This window comes from Chelonoidis abingdonii, chromosome 5 (genome assembly GCF_003597395.2).
Source record: "Chelonoidis abingdonii isolate Lonesome George chromosome 5, CheloAbing_2.0, whole genome shotgun sequence".
NCBI lineage: Eukaryota > Metazoa > Chordata > Testudines > Testudinidae > Chelonoidis > Chelonoidis abingdonii.
In genome coordinates, this window is record NC_133773.1 from 18315006 (window position 1) to 18333670 (window position 18665).

At 43.0% G+C, this 18665-nt stretch overlaps 1 long non-coding RNA gene across 11 annotated transcripts in view; it reads right to left on the reverse strand.

Moving 5' to 3' along the window:
- Positions 1 to 5348: 5348 nt before the first annotated feature.
- The window catches only part of LOC116827857 (uncharacterized), a 38561-nt gene continuing 25244 nt past the window's right edge, over positions 5349 to 18665 (reverse strand). For 8 of the 11 annotated variants that reach the window (XR_012655918.1, XR_012655919.1, XR_012655920.1 and 5 more), the window contains 2 exons: positions 11651 to 11867; positions 5349 to 5465 (listed from right to left, as the gene is read on the reverse strand). This is a non-coding gene — a long non-coding RNA (uncharacterized LOC116827857). Of the gene's footprint in view, positions 5466 to 11650; positions 11868 to 11994; positions 12624 to 12662; positions 12825 to 18563; positions 18662 to 18665 lie in introns of those variants that run through there. The other 3 variants (XR_012655921.1, XR_012655923.1, XR_012655924.1) reach the window with 3 other exon arrangements.

Sequence of the window (18665 nt, forward strand, 5' to 3'; positions counted from 1 at the left end):
CCTATCCTTTGAGGCCTTTGTTTTAACAGTCACTAGTAGTTTGAGTATGAAAATGCAATATAATTCTAACCTACCAAGTTTTCTGTATTGGATTTGCAATTTAGATATCTGCTACATCTAGGAAAAGACATATCCTCATACAATTCAGGGAGCAGGAAAATAAGTTAACAATCAGCATTTATTCTCTCTTATGTTCTGGCAGGCTAGCAGCAGAACCAGTGAAATGAGCATACCATGGACAAACTAGCATTAGGTAGTTAAGAACAGGTGAATACTCTTTCCAAGACAGCTTAGTACCTACAATAAAACTTAGATTTCATTATTGCTTCTTAACACACATACATCCACAATAAGTGAGACAAAGACAAATTTGGGGTTGTTGCTTTACTTTATTGATTTATTTCAGATAAGTCGTGCTTTGCAACAATCAAATTACAATGCATACAGCACTTTCTTGAACAGTAAGTACAGCAGGAGAGGAGAAGACTCTTGCTTATGGAGATTCTAGGCCTCACAACTAACGAGTACAGGAACATCTAAAATATGGGGGAAAAAGAATTACATTCCTGGCTGAGATTAAAAATACCATTAGTTTTGTTAATACACTACCTTGAAATTTACTTACGCAATAAGACTCATTATTGCGTATATACAGTGCATAGTTGTGTATTTTAATGAATCTGCCTCAAATCAAGGAGGCTGGAGAGGTATAAGGACAGGATTTGACTCTGAGTATTGATGGAAAAAAGATTTAGCTCAGCACTTAGTGCTTTTGAAAATGCCACCCAGGAACTACACTTTCTCCATAGGTAACTATTTAGCTTTGTGCAGAGACAATCACAATCACGTGAAGTTCTGCTACATGGTAATATCCCACAAAACTACATCAAAAGCCTAATCCTGAACAAGTGAGTAAGGTCCTAGCAAACAAATCCCATTTACAGGTGTGAGACTACATGGTGGAGATGAAGGAATGGCTACTCACCCCACCTATTGCAATGCAAGGGCACTGCTAGAGCAGGTCTAGCTGCCTAATTCTTGGAAGGGAGACTAGCTTCCTGCCATGGTCCACTCAGCCGTTGAACCACGTTGGTCCCCTGTAGCACACACCCACCCATTTCTATTTGTGCCTGTTTGTTTTGCATTCCTGTGTGGAATTGCAAGTGCCACCTAGTGTGGAATGCCTGCCACCTGTGGTGTACCAACAGGGCTCTCCCCCAGTAATAGATGGTCCTTGCTGCCTGTGGTTTTGCATTCCCAGCCAGGCACTTTACCCCTAGTAAATGATCATATATTTCCTTTTAAATTGGCTTGGTAACTTGCACTTCACTTACTATGGTGCCTTCTCTTAACACAGAGTCAAGTAAAGGGCTTATCTGCTGCTTACATAAAGCCACTATAGATGGCCAGCTGGGGCCCAACATGACTTCAGTTAGATACAGAAGGGGCGGGTAGAGCAGGACTCCTCTCTATATTGGATAGAAATATGTTCATTGCTTGCATATCATTTTGGTTCTACACTAACTTTTCCATCACCACTACCATTTGTCCTAGAACTAATTTAAAATTTTGCATCAGAGAAGCCTCTTGATTTATCGAACATTTACAAATATGTATTAAACAAGTGACAAACCTTACTAGAATATCCCCATTTCCTTCCTTCGGTTAATATCTCTCTTGAGTTGACAAAGAGAACATAAACCACACCAGAGGATAGTACAGAAATCAGAACAGATGGATCCCTGTTGAAATAGAAAAAATATTAAAGGCTGTAACTTTAAGAAGTACATCTAACTTTTTGTTGACTTTATCACATTGGACTTAAAGTCAGACTAGCATATGCGCTTTCTGTGCTGCCTTTGAGTGGGATGACAGGGCCATTATGGGGAAACTACATTTTAAGCATCCTATTTGGCCTAAATTCATAGAAACTAAAAGATACCAAACCCTACTTGGTTATCCATAGCTCTGCTTTTTACTGCAGTGAGCCAAAAAAGAAAGAAAAAAGTTGCCTTCTATAGGAGGCAGAGACACTGGGGGCTGGTAGCAAGTTACCTCTTCAGAGGGCTGGTTTAGGCACCAAATAAAATATTTACAAAAATTAGGAAGCAGAATTATCTAATGGGTGGAATTTACCCAATAACAACCAGTCTGTAGCAGATGGATACTAGACTGAGAATAGACTGGAAGCTCCACTAGATCATCTCAGACCACCTCCCTACCTGTGCAGGATTGTTCCTTGTAGAATAACCTCAGGGGTTCTGTCCAGTTTCCATTTTAAAATTTTACCAGGGGTGGGATTTTTCAACTGGTAGTCTAGTGTCCAGTTTTTTGTATTTAGGGTTAGGATGTATTTTCTGATATTCAGCCAAACTATTCCTTTTCTTAACTTCATCCACTTGCTAGTCCTCGCACCACTCCTTAACACACTGCTCTACACCTTTCAGATCTTTGCAGTTATAGCCTCCACTATTATTAACTATCTAAAACTATAAATATTGAGCTCTGATTTTTCCTTAACGGTCAATGCCCGCAGGTTCCAAATTAGTTTCACTGCTCTTATCCAATTTCCTTCCAATTCAACAGTATCTTTCAGGTATTGAAGATCCAGCAGGGAAAAAATATGTTCTAGATAGAGAAACTTTTGCCTTCCTGCTCTGATATGAGCTAAAATCTTTTAAAAATTTGGAGCTCTCTATTCAGGCTCCTAAGTGAAGCGGCCAGGTTTTGAAGCTAGTGTTGAGCCCTTTAGAAAAACATTTAGGTGCCTAAATCGAAGTTGAGGTTTGGGGGAGGTTTAATTAGCCTGTAAAATTTCTTAATAGATCTCCTAAACCTCCTTAGCTTTGTGTTGTTATTGCTTTATTGAATGTCATGGCCATATTTCTAACCTTCCTAAGTTGTTTCATATTATTCCTCTCTTGGGTTCATAACACATCCCAATTCAGTGTGATCTATTCATTTAATTTTAATATATTATCCAATCTTATTTTTTCATTTCTTAGGCTTTTCTGTTATTTGTACTATGGTACACAAGGAGTTAACTCCAGAAACTACAACACTGTAGCGTGAAAAACACATACATAAGCACCTGGTTGACTGAACCACATTTTTAGAATTCTGTCTACATTCTGCAACACTTTTCAGCTAATCAGGAGAACATATGGCTAAGAGATTCATGCTGAGGGAGTAAGAGTCAAGATTTAGATAATCAACCGCCAATTAGCCCAAACTTCTTATCAGGTTAGTATTATGTACAATGTCTGCATTAGAAATTATCCAATATACATTTAATTTAGATGGATATTTAAACATAACCAATGCCTCATCGGAGAGGGGTCTCTCTATCTCAGGTACGTAGCAAAACACTTTAAAGCGGTATCAATTAATAATGGATAATTGCACTTACACTTTTCATGAAATTATCTCAAAGCCCTTTACAACGGTGCCAAGGAATGATCTATTTCACAGATGGGGAGAACAAAGGAAAGAAGAGCCAAGAGACTCGTGCAAGGTTACACGGTGAGTCGGTGGCAGTTGCAAGTAGAACCTAAGTCTTCAGATGCCCAGTCCTCTGCTAATTTCTAGACCACAGTGCCCTCAGCATAATGGGATAGTCCTAGCAGCCATGTTCATATGGGGAGGAATCACACTGGGTGGAGGCTGGTTAATGAAAATGTAGCCAACTGATCTGCTTAGATCAATGACATGTTGCTTTAAGAGCTGTTCTTTGAACATGAGCAAAACAAAATATTAAATAGTAACTAACAGGGATTCCGTATTTTGTCCGGTAGAGAGTCCTCATGGCAACGCTTCCGCCACACAAGCAGCATTCATTCATGTCACTTGCTACTTGACATCCAAGACAATAGAAACAGAATATTCCACATAGGCCTGGATAAAGACAAACAAATGAGGCTCAGTCAATGTTCTCCCCTTCATTCACAGAGGCAGTTAACTTTCACCACCACTTTTAGGAGAGATGTAGAAATGCCTAGAAAATCGGAAGGAGAAAGTTAGGGATGTGCCAATGGGCCAGAGCTAGTGCAAAGGAGGGCAAGATCTTTGAAAGACTTTTGAACGATTAGTCATGTTATATGAGGGTGTAACCTCAACAGCAGCCTGCCCCCCATAATGACTTAAGGCCATTTCTTCATTGCCAAAAATAGTGTGGGTTTACAGTAGGATAACACGTTTTAGCTGTCTCAGTGGAAGGGAGGCATTGTAGTTTTTACCATGATGTAACTAAGCGAGGTGAACCACAGGTGGGGGAGATAGAGTTGCACTTGCGTAGCTACATTGCTAAAAGCTACACGAGCACTTTGCCTGCACTCGGATTTTACAGCAAGATGGCTAACCCAGGTTAGTTATCCTGCTGTAAACACACTTCTTTTTCGGTCTGTGACCTTCAACAGATCCAGATGAACTTGGCCTTAGGGAAGGAGAACAAGTATTTGCTGTAGTAGAGAGGGGGCCTGGTGCAAGATCTGAGGCCTGAATCAGAGGCTGTGACCCAAAGTCAGGCCATGCATTAGGGCAGATGCTTACAAGTTCACTGTCCGGTACATGAACTTGGCAAAGTTGTTGCGAGTGCACAAGGCACTAGATATTTACATAAATATATTTCAGCTACTACCGATACATCCCAATGTAGTACAAGATAATTAATAGGGATGTTTTGCCCAAGGTATCAGGAACAAGGGGAAATAACAGAGGTCATGAAACACATAAGGTGGTAGGTAAGTCGTTTATCCCAGTCTATAAATGGCAAGGTACCTTGCCGTAGCCTTTTGTGTGGCCAAGGGGACGGCAGAAATTCCCACCGCTGACTGAGCCGCTCCTTACCACTGGCCACTCACATTAACATATCTGTAGCTCCTATGGGATGCTAGTATTGTGCCTTGAAGGCAATAAACCTGGCCAAGTGCCTTTGTCACCAAACCAAACCCGTGGTCTTTATGAGCAGCATCGAGGCCTGCTGAATTAGCAGGCTGCACTGCTAGTATTGATAACACTGGAGCTCCCAGGACAAGCACTGAGCAACCTGAATGACGTTACCAACGCAATGACATTCCAGCCTTCTACACTTAGCCACACCTTGCTTTGTGTGTGAGTGGGTGATGTAGCCATCTAGTGACTGGCTCTCAGAGTGGCTATGGGAAATACAACTACAAGCCACTCCTTTAAATAAACATAAAGCAGACAAATGGGATTCTCCCAATTTAAAGTCATTCCCACTAAAAAACTGGAGGTATTATTAATCCCAAACATCAAGACACCTCAAACCAAAACAAAAATACAATATTTGATATCCACTTACAGACTCCACAGTCACTGCAGCAGTCCATCAACCCGGTCTGCCAGACATTACTTTGTGCAGTAGCCGCAGAAAATTGGGGCTATACAAAGACGACAGGCGGAGGATTCATTTTTAATTTCACAAGACGAGTTCAGAAGTTTAATTTCTGAAAGGAAAACGATAAAAGGAACGGTTTGAAAAAGTCTGTTAGGGACTAGCTGTGTCACAAAAGTCAGGGTGTCTAATGTCATTGTGGTGATGTAATTAGAGAAATGTTACCCACACCTCTTTGTGAAATGGCACATTTCTCACTTCATTGGAAACAATGCTATCCACTGGATAGTTTTGGTGGACGCATTAGGCCAAATTGTTGTCTACAGAGATAGACCATGAATTAATTTGGCCCAGTTTCTTCTGTCCAGATTATGAATGGGTGTAAATTTTCATTCAAAAAGCCCATCTCTCCCAAACATCACATTGGGGCATAGTTCATTCCTAAGTCAAAGGAAAGGGTGCCATTAACTAATGGCCAACATATCTTCCAGCAACACCTGACAGTTCCCTGGTCATCACCAGGTGAGTCCTGGCCTACTCTGATCAGCCATTCCCTGTGTGATCCAAGACCATCATAACACAACTACTATGGAGGTTATTGCAGAAATGTTATTCTCGCTCTTCCTGCTGTTCGCAAAGAGACAGGTTAGCCCTAAAATCAGGATTTTCCTGCTGCAGCTAGCAAAATTCTGAGATGTCACTCAGTCCTTTACTCAGGCAAATGTCCTTTGAGTTCAGTGGTGGTCTGACTAAAATCAGGAATTACTCTGGCACCAAACAGTTTTCAGACATTTTCAAACAGTCTACATTAGTACATATTGAAAATATAGCCATCAAAGGCACCCATGAACTTAAAAAAAAAAATCAGTAAAGTTTGAAAATGTTTCAGCTACTATTGTTACACATAACATCTAAGATTATCATCAGTGAAAGATTAAACAAAACATTTCTGATTTTTCAATTTGTTTACTTCGTACATTTAACTTCAGTCAGTTTTACTGTTTCCCCTGTACAGTCATTCACTTTCCCTTGTTATTTTCTGAATTTTTCAGTCCACAACAGGGGAGAGAAGCACATAAGAATGGCCATACTGGGTCAGATTAGAGATTCATCTAGGCCAGTATCCTGACCTCCAACAGTGGCCAATGCCAGGTGCCCCAGACGGAATGAACAGAACAGGTAATCAAGTGATCCATCCCCTGTCGTCCATTACCAGCTTCTGGCAAACAGAGGCTAGGGACACCATCCCCGCCCATCCTGGCTAAAAGCCACTGATGGATCTATCCTCCATGAATTTATCTAGGTTTTTTTTAACTCTGTTAAAGTCTTGGTCTTCACAACATCCTCTGGCAAAGAGTTCTACAGGCTGACTGTGTTTTGTGTGAAGAAAAACCTCCTTTTGTTTGTTTTAAACCTGCTGCCTATTAATTTCATTTGGTGACTCCCTAGTTCTTGTGCTATGAGAAGGCGTAAGTAACACTTCCTTATTTACTTTCTCCACACCAGTCATGATTTTATAGACCTCTATCATATCCCCCCTTAGTCGTCTTTTTTCCAAGCTGAAAAGTTCCAGTCTTATTAATCTCTCTTCATATGGAATCTGTTCCAGACCCCTAATATTTTTGTTGTCCTTTTCTGAACCCTTTCCAATTCCAATATATCTCTTTTGAGATGAGGTGACCACATCTGCATGCAGTATTCCAGCGCAGATATAGCCTGAGGATTATGGTACAGATGTGATACAAATATATTAAATAATAATAATAGGATTGGGATGAAGGTACATTTATATTACTCTGCTTTTATTTTTCCCTTGTTCCATATGTGGCAGCACTCTTAGTTCTCCAAAGGTAGGACTTGGCCATTACTTGCACAACTGTAGTTTGCTTGGCAACACCCTTAGCCTGTTGGTAACATGATTCCTGGTGTTTGAACCCACATCAACATCTGTTGTCCTACGCCCTACCCATGATAAGTGGAATTTCCTTCAGATAAAAGAATACCTTATTTCCATTAAGTTTTATAAGAGAAGCATCTTAATCATACCATAATGAAAGAGGTGTTATGAGAACAGGGAGGTAAATTGTGATTATGTTCAAGGTCCACTTTCAGTAAGCAGCAGATATATGACTTTGAAACCCTTATTTAGTCAGTCATCTTTTGATAGGTTATGATTCACAGATGTTGGGGACATTGCAATGTCAACAGAAACTCATTGATTGCCTCACTAATCTGCAGCTGCTAAAGGTTAAAAGCAAGCCTGTGTGTTTCTTGTTTCTAAAATAAATAGTTATCAAGCTGTAAAAACAAAACCTTTAATATTTCCTCATTTTCTTACTGATAATTGAAGAACAAAGAGCCTCCAGTCTGACTACGATTTTAATAATATTGCTTCCTTCTTGCAAATCAGAAACATGACAGACCACTTCCAGGGAAACACTGTGGGCTAAATTTGGACCTATTGTTACACATATTAACTGATGTTAACACTACTGCATGGGTAGAAAATAATAAAAGTTACAAGCACACACCATAAACAAAATCAGGCCTTCATTATGCTGACGCTTACAAGATGCGTATAGTAGTCCATATATAGTTTCCATGTCAGTTAAGCCATAGGTCCATTCACATGCCTTCTCCTCTCTTCACTAAGAGATGTTGCAAAGATGGCACTATGCTGTCACTAATACTATACACATCTCAGTGACCAAACAAGATTGTGGGTGAAGGGATCATTGCATCTTTCAAGAGGGCAGAAAATAGGTGAAAGGAAGATAGAGCACCCTGAAGACAGCAAGCGACATATGCCTTCTCTTAAAACGTGGATAATATCAAAGCACATAGGATAGAAAGTACCTTGAATCTTTCTGAAAATGTTTCACAACTCCAATGCCATTTGTAAGATGTATTTTGTCTCCATTGGTCGTTTTGAAATATAGGCAGTCAAATTTAAACTGTAGCAAGGTTATTTTTCAGTAAAATCAGCCTCCAACTGCTTGAGAAATATCTACCTTGATACATTCATACAGTCTGAAGAGTGGCAGGGAAAACAAAAACAAAAAACAACCAAGCAAGAATGACTTTCTGCTACCCACTTTGGTTACATAATTTTGTCAAATACCCACTCATAGGATTTAGAGCATATTTTGTTTTGCCTTAATCAGTTTGTTGAGTGGAAAACAAAACATTCTCACTTTTTACTAACTTTCCTTCCCAGAAATAGCCAACTAAGTAGCTCTTGAAAGTTTTAATATACTAAGCTTTGCCAAAATCAAAGAAATATGCACATACCACTTGCAGAGCGGTCTTGAAGAGAGAGTTCCCTTTTGCTGGTTGAACTTCAGCCTAGTCACTTATATATATTCCATGCGCTACACAAATTGCCAATGTAAAGTAATCATGTGGCTTTCCAAGATTGCCATCATTGGCTACTTGTAATCAAGCAGTTTGATTACAGGGTATCTTTTAAGATATTTTTAAAGAACAGTCAGTTGTTTTTCCATTATAAAATGATATACGTCAAATACAAAATAAATCTGTTATGCAACACCAAGGATCAAATTTTAATCTTGCAAAATTAAAAAGGCGTAGTTGAAGTGGCAGAGGGGCTGATTTAAGATGAGATTTTAAGAAAATGGGGGAGATCTGTGGCTCAGGGGTACTTTAGGTATATGGGTGGTGAGCCATTGTTTTTAGCAGTTTCTCGGGTCTGTCATCTACTGCCTTGTAGTATCTACCACCATAAAGTATCTGTGGTTACTGTCTGTGTAAAAGTGTTATACAAGAACAGGAAAATTAATTCTTCAAGGTCCCTTCCATGTGACGATAAAAGAAACAAAGTAATTGTTGCTTTGCAGGTACTGCTACAGAACATCACCAAGTATATAATCCTCCTAATGCTTTTGTTAATGTTATTTACTATATCTGAGGCCACCCTGAAAAAATATTAGAAAGTTAGACAAAACAATGGGGGGGGGGGGGGAAATAATGCCTTATAAAACTGGGGAGAGTTTGTTTGATGAACTCTTGGCCATACTAAAGCATGAGAGATCAAAAAGAGTGGACACAAAGCTGTTTCACTAAATGAAGATTTATCAGTTGTTAAAGTTTGCACTAAAATTCAAGCCAGAGCTCTTATTTCTATGCCTAGTTTTTTCACATTAAAAAATTTGATAGTTTATTTTTTAAAACTTTATTTGATGTCCTTTCTTATTTCATTGCATCTTTGACTAAAAGCTGTCTCTGTTCATTGGGAGGACATGGAGAAGATGGCAGTTTTAGAAAAACAAGTCAGGAAAAGAGGGGAGGAGTATATGGAGTGGATGTAGGAGGACATCCTTCTTCAGATAACAGTGCTGGCCACAACAGCCTCCTTCTCTCCCTACATGAGGTTGCAAAGCTATGGCTTCTCTGTTAAATTTTTTTTATTGTAAAATCCCTCTGTAAATGAGGCATTTTATTGCACCCTGGTATCTGAAACGTTCTTTAAAATCCACAGATGATGAGCCTACTGTACAGTTTTAGCCTATCTTTGTAAATTGCATTTAGGGAAGTTTTCCTTAATTCGTGTTTTTTGCATGCTGGGTAATTTATTTAGGCAAAGCTTTAAAAATAAGCTAACCTATTTTTTTTTTTAAAGTTGGGATAATAGCTTTTTGAAACAGTGTCTGGTAATTTTTATTTACAAGACCACGTCCTCTTTGGTTAAGACAAAGTAAAAATTCTTGGGGGAGGGGGGACTTAGAAGTTACAGTTTTTAAAGGTACTATACAATACAAAGTTTATATAAAACTGCAGAAAAAATAATTCTCTGGGACCTCTTCAGTTGGATGATAAATAAAATGGAAAAAATAAATCATTATTTTGCAGACCACTCTATAAACTATTGCTACAAATGTAAGGATGTTGATGCATTTTGATTCTGTCACGAGACATTTTTAGTCATTGAAAAAAATGTCTGGGCTTGTAGTTTTGGAGGGGGATAGCTGTACATTGCTGAGATTGGCTTGCACCTCACCATTTTTGTAGGTTTCATGTTTAATTACTGCTGTTCTTTTAGGGGTCAACTTACGCATTAGGTTACTACAAAAACAAGAGCTGTTGCTTTTGAGGTACTTCTCTAAAATACCACTAAGTATATAAAGAAAAACATTTTTGTTGTATTACAACGTTTTTCATCTTAGTCAGAAATTATCCATCTCATCATTTGGCCCCGGTACATATGCCAAATCCTCCTAATGCCTTTGTAAGTGTTATTTATTATGATTTCTGACATCTCATTCCCCTGAGAAACTAATCAGACAGCTGGAAAAACAAAGGGGCATCAGAGGAATATGTTGCCTCCGGTTTGGGAGAGTTGTCTGTTTACCCATGCTAAACTGACAACTACCAAAGATTCCTCTCAAATCTAGATCAAATCTCTAATCTGCGTTGTCTTGTTTCTTCATGTGTCCTTTACAATTTACTCTTGGTTACTCTGTGTGGATTTATATGTGTAATTGTTTTTATGTGTTTAATTATTCTTAATTTCTTTTTTCTATACACTCAATGGGCCTAAAATAATCATTAATGAAAAATATTTACCGCTAAAGCATATTAGATATATTGGGTCTTAAGAACATTTTGTTTGTATCTACTGCCTCCCAAATATTAATTGCTGTTTTAATTTTATTTGTTAAATCCAAGTTTAATCATTTTAATAAATCTGCATTCCATCTATCCCTTAAAATTCTGAAACCTTACAGTTTTACCTTAACAAAAAGGACATTGTTTGTTGAAACAGATGTACAGTGGTAAAGATTCTTTTATACAGAATGTTTTAAAACTAAGCTTGCATTTTGTTTCCCTCTTGAGTGTATTATTCATTACCCCATTAGATTTCCTTTAGGTTAGGCTGTGTGTGCGCGTGCGTTTGTGTTTTACATAACTTAATACTGAAAAAGAGATATGCATGTGTTTGTGTGGGTGACATCTACAAAATAATATAAAACTAGTTTGAATGTATGTTTGGGGGGGGTTGTCTTTAAAACAGTATACAATTTGGTTTCAATGTGTGCTTAATTGTTCTGGGAAGGAAGAGAAGGAAGGGGATGGATACATATGTACATAATGTGTGTGTGTGAGAGAGAGTGAGTTCTTGCAAGTCTTGCATGCACAGCCTTGCTATGTGTCCTTTAGAACAGAGTTAATATTTTTCTGTATTTTGTACAAATTATATATCTGTGTTACCTAGTGTCATAACTGACATAGCTACTCTGAAGAGTTCAGAAAACAAACCAACAAAAACAAGTTACTTACCTCTCCAGTAACTGCTGTTCTTCAAGATGTATTGTGGACATATTATATATATATATATATATATATATTCCACTGCAGGTGTCCGTGTGCCCAGTGCACTCGAGTAGGAGAATTTTGACAGGGTGGGGCATGCACCTTCCACGTCTTTGTCCTTGTAGCTGAGGGCATAAAGGGCAGGGCTCCCTCTCATTTCCTTCACACCAGAAAGATGATGACACTTCCAAAGTAGAGAGGAAAAAGAGAGGGTCATGGGAATGTTTATGTATACAACACCTCAAAATACAACAGTTACTGTAAAGGCAATGAACCATTTTTTCCTCCTATGAGTGATTGTGCAAGTATACATTTTACTGTATGTGGTTCACTAGTGGATTTCTTGCAGGAAGTGGGAACAGGGAAGGAAGTGCAGACTTGCTGAAGTCCGCACTGGCTGGTTGTAGTAGTCCCTCACTCTTGAATAGGGAGGGAAGCCACTCTGCCTCACTACTGGCAGACCGCAAGTAACAGTCGATCAGGGAGCTCTGTCCCTCTGGGCAAGGGAGAGCACAAACAGTCTTTAGCTGACAGCCACCTGGCTGGGGCAGATAGCTACAAACAATCTGTAGATGGGTTCTGGCTCCCTTTGGGCAGGGAAGAGCTGCAAATAGTTAGGGCTCTGGCCTGTATTTAAGGCAGAGCTGTAGCACTCTAAGCCCAGGCCCTCAAGCGGGGTGGGACAGCAAACAGTTAGGGCTTTTGCAGGGCTGAGCACCAAAGCAGTCTAGGGGCACAGGCAATGGGTGAGCACCAATACAGACCTCGTGGCCTATGGTGGGAAGGCTACTACCCTAGGGGTGAGGTGGCAGGGAGAGGGGGTGCTGGCCCACCCGACTCCACCATGTGCCAGCCCAGGGCCCTAACAGTGGGAGAGTGATCTGCCACTGAGTCAGCAGAGAATCTATTCGCAACACACGGACTCACACTCTGGCAGCAGAACCAGACTAAAGTCTGGTTCCCCTGGGCTATTTCCTACCACAGTTTGGGTGTACAGTCCCATAGTCCAAAGATCCCTGGTCTCCTCAGGGTATTTGGCCACTGGTAGCTCCAGCAGCTCCTCAGAGTCCTCGTCTGTCTCCCCTGACGGTCCATTGGACCATTGGAGTCTGGGCTGAGCTCTTGCAGAGGTGTCTGCTCCCTAGAAGAGATGTCCGCTCTCTCTTGTGGCTCAGCAGCAATTGAGCTCCAGGGTTCTTTTCTGTTTCCTGTCTTGCCCTGGTACTTCTGATGAGGGGGGCAAGGCAGGTTTGGCTCCTCCCACTCGAGGGCATCTAGTGGTCCCTCGCACTCCAGTTCGGAGGGAGGCCATTCTGCCCCACTACACTTGTGAAGATGGAGTGATGGCATAGAGTCTGGAGAAGGTGTGAACACATGATCATATAGCCGTCTTTCAGATGTCCATAGTCAGAATGTTGCTTAGAAGAACTCTCAAGATGGCCTGAATCCTTATTTTATTTGGAGGAGTTATGAACTGACAGATGTAATAGGATCTTATGCAAGATATCCAATGCAATAACCTCGGTACTGAGAATGTTCACTCATTTAGTTTTTCTGGGATAGCCACAAAGGGTCTAGGAGAGACTCTAAATGGGTTGGTTCTATGGATATAGAAATAGCATAGACTCTCCCTCACCTGTGTTAGCATGAAGCTAAAAAACAAATAAAAACAGCAGCAAATGAACAGTGTGGTGCATATGAAAGTCTGAAACTACTTTTGACATAAATTTGGCATATAAATTAGTCTGATCAACTCAGTGTAGCTTTAATCTATGCCAAATAAAGGAACCTAACTGACAAGACTGCAGTTGAACTGAGTTCTTAGGGAACCAAGGAGAAGTAGTCTTGGGGAAACCCCAACAATCAGCAGTGACCAAAAGGCTCTGGGAGCAAGGATAAAAGCATCAGGGGCACAAGTTGTGTGCTCATTTATCCTCCCAGTTGAAGATAAGGGCCCTGGCAGGGACACATGCATCCTGAAGATGAATGTATGGCTGTGCAGATGGCATTGATGGGAGGACTTCAGCTTCCTCAACCATGGGATGCTGTGCCAGGAAAGAGGACTGCTAGGAAAAGATGGAGTCCAAGGTCTCAACTCTGCCTTCTTCCTATTCTACTCCTTTCATGGTACTGCTCTGCTACCTACCCCGATAAAAGAGAACTAACAACTTAAAATGCCTTGTTCAAAAATTTTAAATAACACTTAACTTTCAAATGCCTGAACAGCAAATGTAACTTTTCTTGTCTGCACAGTAAACATTGCCATTTTTATCTGTTTGAATAATCAAACAGGTGCTTTCTGTGCCTTCTTGATTGCAAAGATTTGAACTGCTTGAAGGTTCACAATCTGGGTCAGCTCATGCTCTATTGAGATGGTTGCAAGGCCAACCAGCCTCTCCTGTGTCATTGTGGAGCGTAGATGTGTTTTTATTAACTTCAGCTTGGTTCCCTCCTTCCACCTCCCTCCCAGGCTTGCTGCGCAAAAGCGCTGGGAGGGAAGGAGGGAGGAAGACGTGAGTAGCGGCGCGCTCGGAGGAGGTGAAGCAGAGGTGAGCTGGGGCCCGCAGATGCGGGGAGTAACCCGGGGGGGCTGGGAACTGCTCCCTGCCCCCGCTCACCTCTGCTCCACTGCCACCATCCCATGAGCATGCCACAACTCCCCTTCTCCCCCCTCCCTCCCAGGCTTACTGCAGGGGAGTGAAGGTGAGCTGGGGGGGGGGGCGGCAATTTTTTGAGGGCCTAGGTGTGGCAAATTTGTTAACCGCCACTGCCCTCCTGCATCATGAACCCCTCATCCTGAGCCCCAGACAGAGCCCTCATCCCCCGCATCTTAATCCTCTGCCCCAGCCCTGAGCCTCCTCCTGCATCATGAATCCCTCATCCTCAGCACCCCAGCCCTCATCTCACACCCCCACCCTCTGCCCTAGCCCTGAGCCCCCTCCCACACCCCAAACCCCTCATCCTCAGTCCCACAGCCCTCACCCCTGCACTCCTCCTATCCCCACACTCCCTCCCAGAGCATGCACTCCTCCCCCTTCCCACGCACCCCTTCCTGCACCCAAACTGCCTCTCAGAGCCTGCACTCCCTCCCACCTGCAAACTCCCTCCCAGAGCCTGCACCCCTCACCCCCTCCTATGTCCTCACCCCCAGCCCCAGGCTGGAGCCTGCACCCAGCACCCAAACTCCATCCCAGAGCCTGCACCCCAGACCCCCACCCAAACTCCATCCCAGATCCTGCACCCTGCACCCCTCCTGCATCCTAATCCCCAGCCCAGGACCTGCACCCTAGACCTCCTCCCCCAACCCAAACTCCCTCCCAGAGTCTTTTTGTTAGGTGGAGTGCTTGGTTTCCATTGCTATTAGTTATTAAACTACCCTAATTATCTAAGGATACAGGATTATTTATTCTAGTCCAATGTGTTCAAATAAATTAAAAAAATCTGGTAGAAGGTTGTAAATAAGGATTAAGAACAAATCAATACTCAGACTTTTTTTCCCTTAAGCTTGAGGACATGCTGTACATTGTACATCTTAAGGTCATCTACTGCTGCTTATCTTCAACATATCACCACTGTTTATGACATTAGAAACAACTTGTTATGGCAGTTATGAGGTCACAGAAAAGGGAAGCTTATGGTATGCAAATACCCTGAGCAATAAAATGAGGCAAGAAACACAGAACTCAAATATCTGGCTTTGGGTGGACTATTTAGCCTGCTGGGTTGGCATGGAATAGCTGCACTGGTGCTCTCGTGGTATAGACAAATGGGGTTCCTATACACCTCATACATTGGTTGTCACCAACTACAGCACAGACTTGTCTAGTGGCTACACCCACAGCCCTCCATTCTGTTGCAGAGAAAGACACGACAGAGTCCAAGGGGCATAGAGACTTCCCAGCACACACCCTGCTCTCAGCACAGTACAGCAATTCTGCTTGTATTCTGGTCTGGTATATAAACAGGGGGTAGGGCAGCATGTGTGACTTCATATAGTGGCTGATTAGTTTCTAAAATGTTTGGGAGGTTTTCTACGTATGTTTTAGACCATTCACCTTTTTACATTGTAGAGACAGTCTCCCTTTGTACAGCTTATAGCCTGTCTAGAGTATTTTATATCCTGAGATGCAGGACTGCAGGAGATCGGCCTGGGAAATACTTCTGTAACCACAACATATTTTCAGTGTATATATTTTCCTCACATAATGTGCCTGAACTATTTCAAGCATTTTGCCCATTTTACATAAGGTGGTTACATCTTTCCAAAAGGAAATAGAGCCATAACTGAGTACCACCTGTATATATTTATGATAACATTGTATTTATACTTAAGATCATAAGAGTGGGAGGGGGAGCTGCACTGCCTGAGTGGTGGAGATACAGTAGGACACACCATGAAAATGTGGCATTTCTTTTGGCAGGATTAGACCCTCAATAGCTGAACACATCTTTAGGAAACAGGCCATCGGCGGGCCGGCCCCCCTCTGGCCTTGCACAGTTGGAAAAGAATGATTGCTCTAAGGAGCCAGTTCCTGAGCCAGCTGGGGTCACGAGGAAGGCTGGGAGTAGCCAGGCAGCCCATCTACCTGACCAGCAGGGGTGGAGCGAGACAGTTGGAGCTGGAAAAGGGACAGAAACCGAAAGAGCTGGAGGACCGTGAGAAGGAACGGCAGAACCATGAAAAGGAACGGGAAGACCATGAGAGACAGAGGCAGTGTGAACTGGCAATGGCAGAACTGAGAAGCAGAGAGACGCCTACCGTGGTGAGTGTGGATGGGCCCGCGCTGGCTAAGACGATAGGCAACTCAGATATAAAAGTGCTGCCTCAGTTTAAGGAAGGGGATAATACAGATGCCTTCTTCACTGCCCTTGAGAAGGCCTACAATGCGCACCAGGTTGACCCGCCACACATCTTTGACATCTCACCCCGTTACTGGGTCCCAAACCCATAGAAATGTTCAGCCAGATGGATGAGGTGGAAGCAGGTGACTATGAACTGTTCAAACAAGCCCTGCTGCACAAATTTGAGCTGGCCCCCCGAGGTGTACAGGAAAAGGTTCCTGAGTGTGCAGAAGACCCAGGGGATGACCTATCTGGAACTGGTCATGCTGATGGGGGAAAATACGCTTAAGGGCTTCCCTGAAGAGAATCTCTGATAAATCCCTCCAGAGAGACACAGCCAATACCAGAGCTGACCTACTGGCCCCTGGGGACCAACAAGACCTGAGGTATAATTACTGTGGGCAGGGGGGCCACAGATGGGCCCGGTGCCAAAAGTTCAGGGACAGAATGAGCAAACTGAGCCCACAAAGAGTTAACTGGGTGGGAACGCAGCCGGTGGAGGGGCTGGATCCTCAGGCTGGTAGGGCTGGCAGTTTAGCAATGGCCCAAGAGGGAGGAGTCTCCCAGGCCAGCTCCTCAGGGAGGCTTGATGCTCAGTCTACAGGGTGGGCGTGGGGCAGCCCCTGAGAAGCGAGTGCCTCATCACCCTGGAGATGGATGGGATGCAGGTCACTGGGTACTGGGATATGAGGTGATGCTGACCTGGCCCGAGGTGGTGGCCCCAAACCAGAGTGCCCTAGTCATCACCCATAGCCAGAGCCAGCGAAGGGCATTCTGCCCTGACACCAGGGCAGTGCCCTGCCAGGGGTACAGGTTCCTTCCCTGGTGGGAAAGGAGTCACTGGGGACAGGACTTGGTGGGGCTGCAGCCTCAGACCCAGCCACTGAGAGGAAGCAGGTCCCCATCCCTTCCCCAGCTGTTGAATTCCAGGCCGAGCTGTGGAAAGATCCCTCCTTAGAGAAGCTAAGGGAACTTTCTGGCTACAGCATGGCAAACCACCTGGGGGAAGGCTGTCGGGAAAGATTCCTGTGGGAGAAGCATTCCTGTATCGGGAATGGGCCCCCCAAGGGGAAGTGGAACCGTGGTAGTGGTGGGGGATCAGGAGACAGTTAGTAGTCCCCCAGAAGTACAACCACAGGCTACTGTACCTGGCCCATGATCTCTCTCTCTTGGGACACCAGGACTGGCGTGCCAGGCAGAGGCTGCTACGGAACTTTTACTGGCCCAGGATCTTTGATGCTATCCAGCAGTATTGCAGGCCCTGCAACCCCGTGAGAGGGTGGGGAAGTTCCAGGACAAGGGGAAAGCAGCTTTGAGGCCCCTGCCCATCATAGAGGAGCTTTCCAGAAGGTGGCCGTGGACATAGTGGGACCCCTCAGCAAGACAACTCTGACAGGGAAAAAATACATTCTGGGGGTGGTAGATTTTGCTACTCTCTGTCCCAAGGAGGTAGCCTTGTCCTTTATCAAAGCAGACACACTGCTGACTATTTTCAGCAGAGTGTGGTTCCCCAAGGAGGTCCTTACAGACCAGGGAGGTCCTTACAGACCAGGGCTCCAATTTCATGTCAACTCTGCTCTGGTACTTGTGGGAGAAGTGTGGGCTCTGACACACCTGGGCCTCAGTGTATCACCTTCAATGCAACGGGCTGGTGAAGAGGTAAAGATGATGCTGAAAACCTTTATGAACAAGCACCCATGGGACTGGGCCAAGTTGTGATGTTATTGATATAATTTGGGACCATATAGATCATTGTTGCAACCAAGGTTCTGTAGTGGCACCAAGTCTGGTATAAAGGAGGTAAAATAAGGTCTCTAAGACAAGGTTATGGTTTGCTGGTTATGATTATGCTATCTGGCTGCATATATCATTGTTGTATTTAAAGTTATAAATATTGGCTCTATACTATCTGTATTTCAAAATTATGCTGTGCTTCTGGGTAACACCCCAAACAAGTTGGTGTCAGCTCTGCCTAGCCTGCTTGATGGCCCATTAAGGACGGCTATACAACTGACCCATTGAAAAAAGGCAAATACACCTTGTAACTCAGCAAGGCATGCAGGGACTTGCCCATGTGACTCCAGATTCCATTTTGCTGTAATTTTCTGCAGTAAGGACAAAGAAGTGTTCTTATACCTGG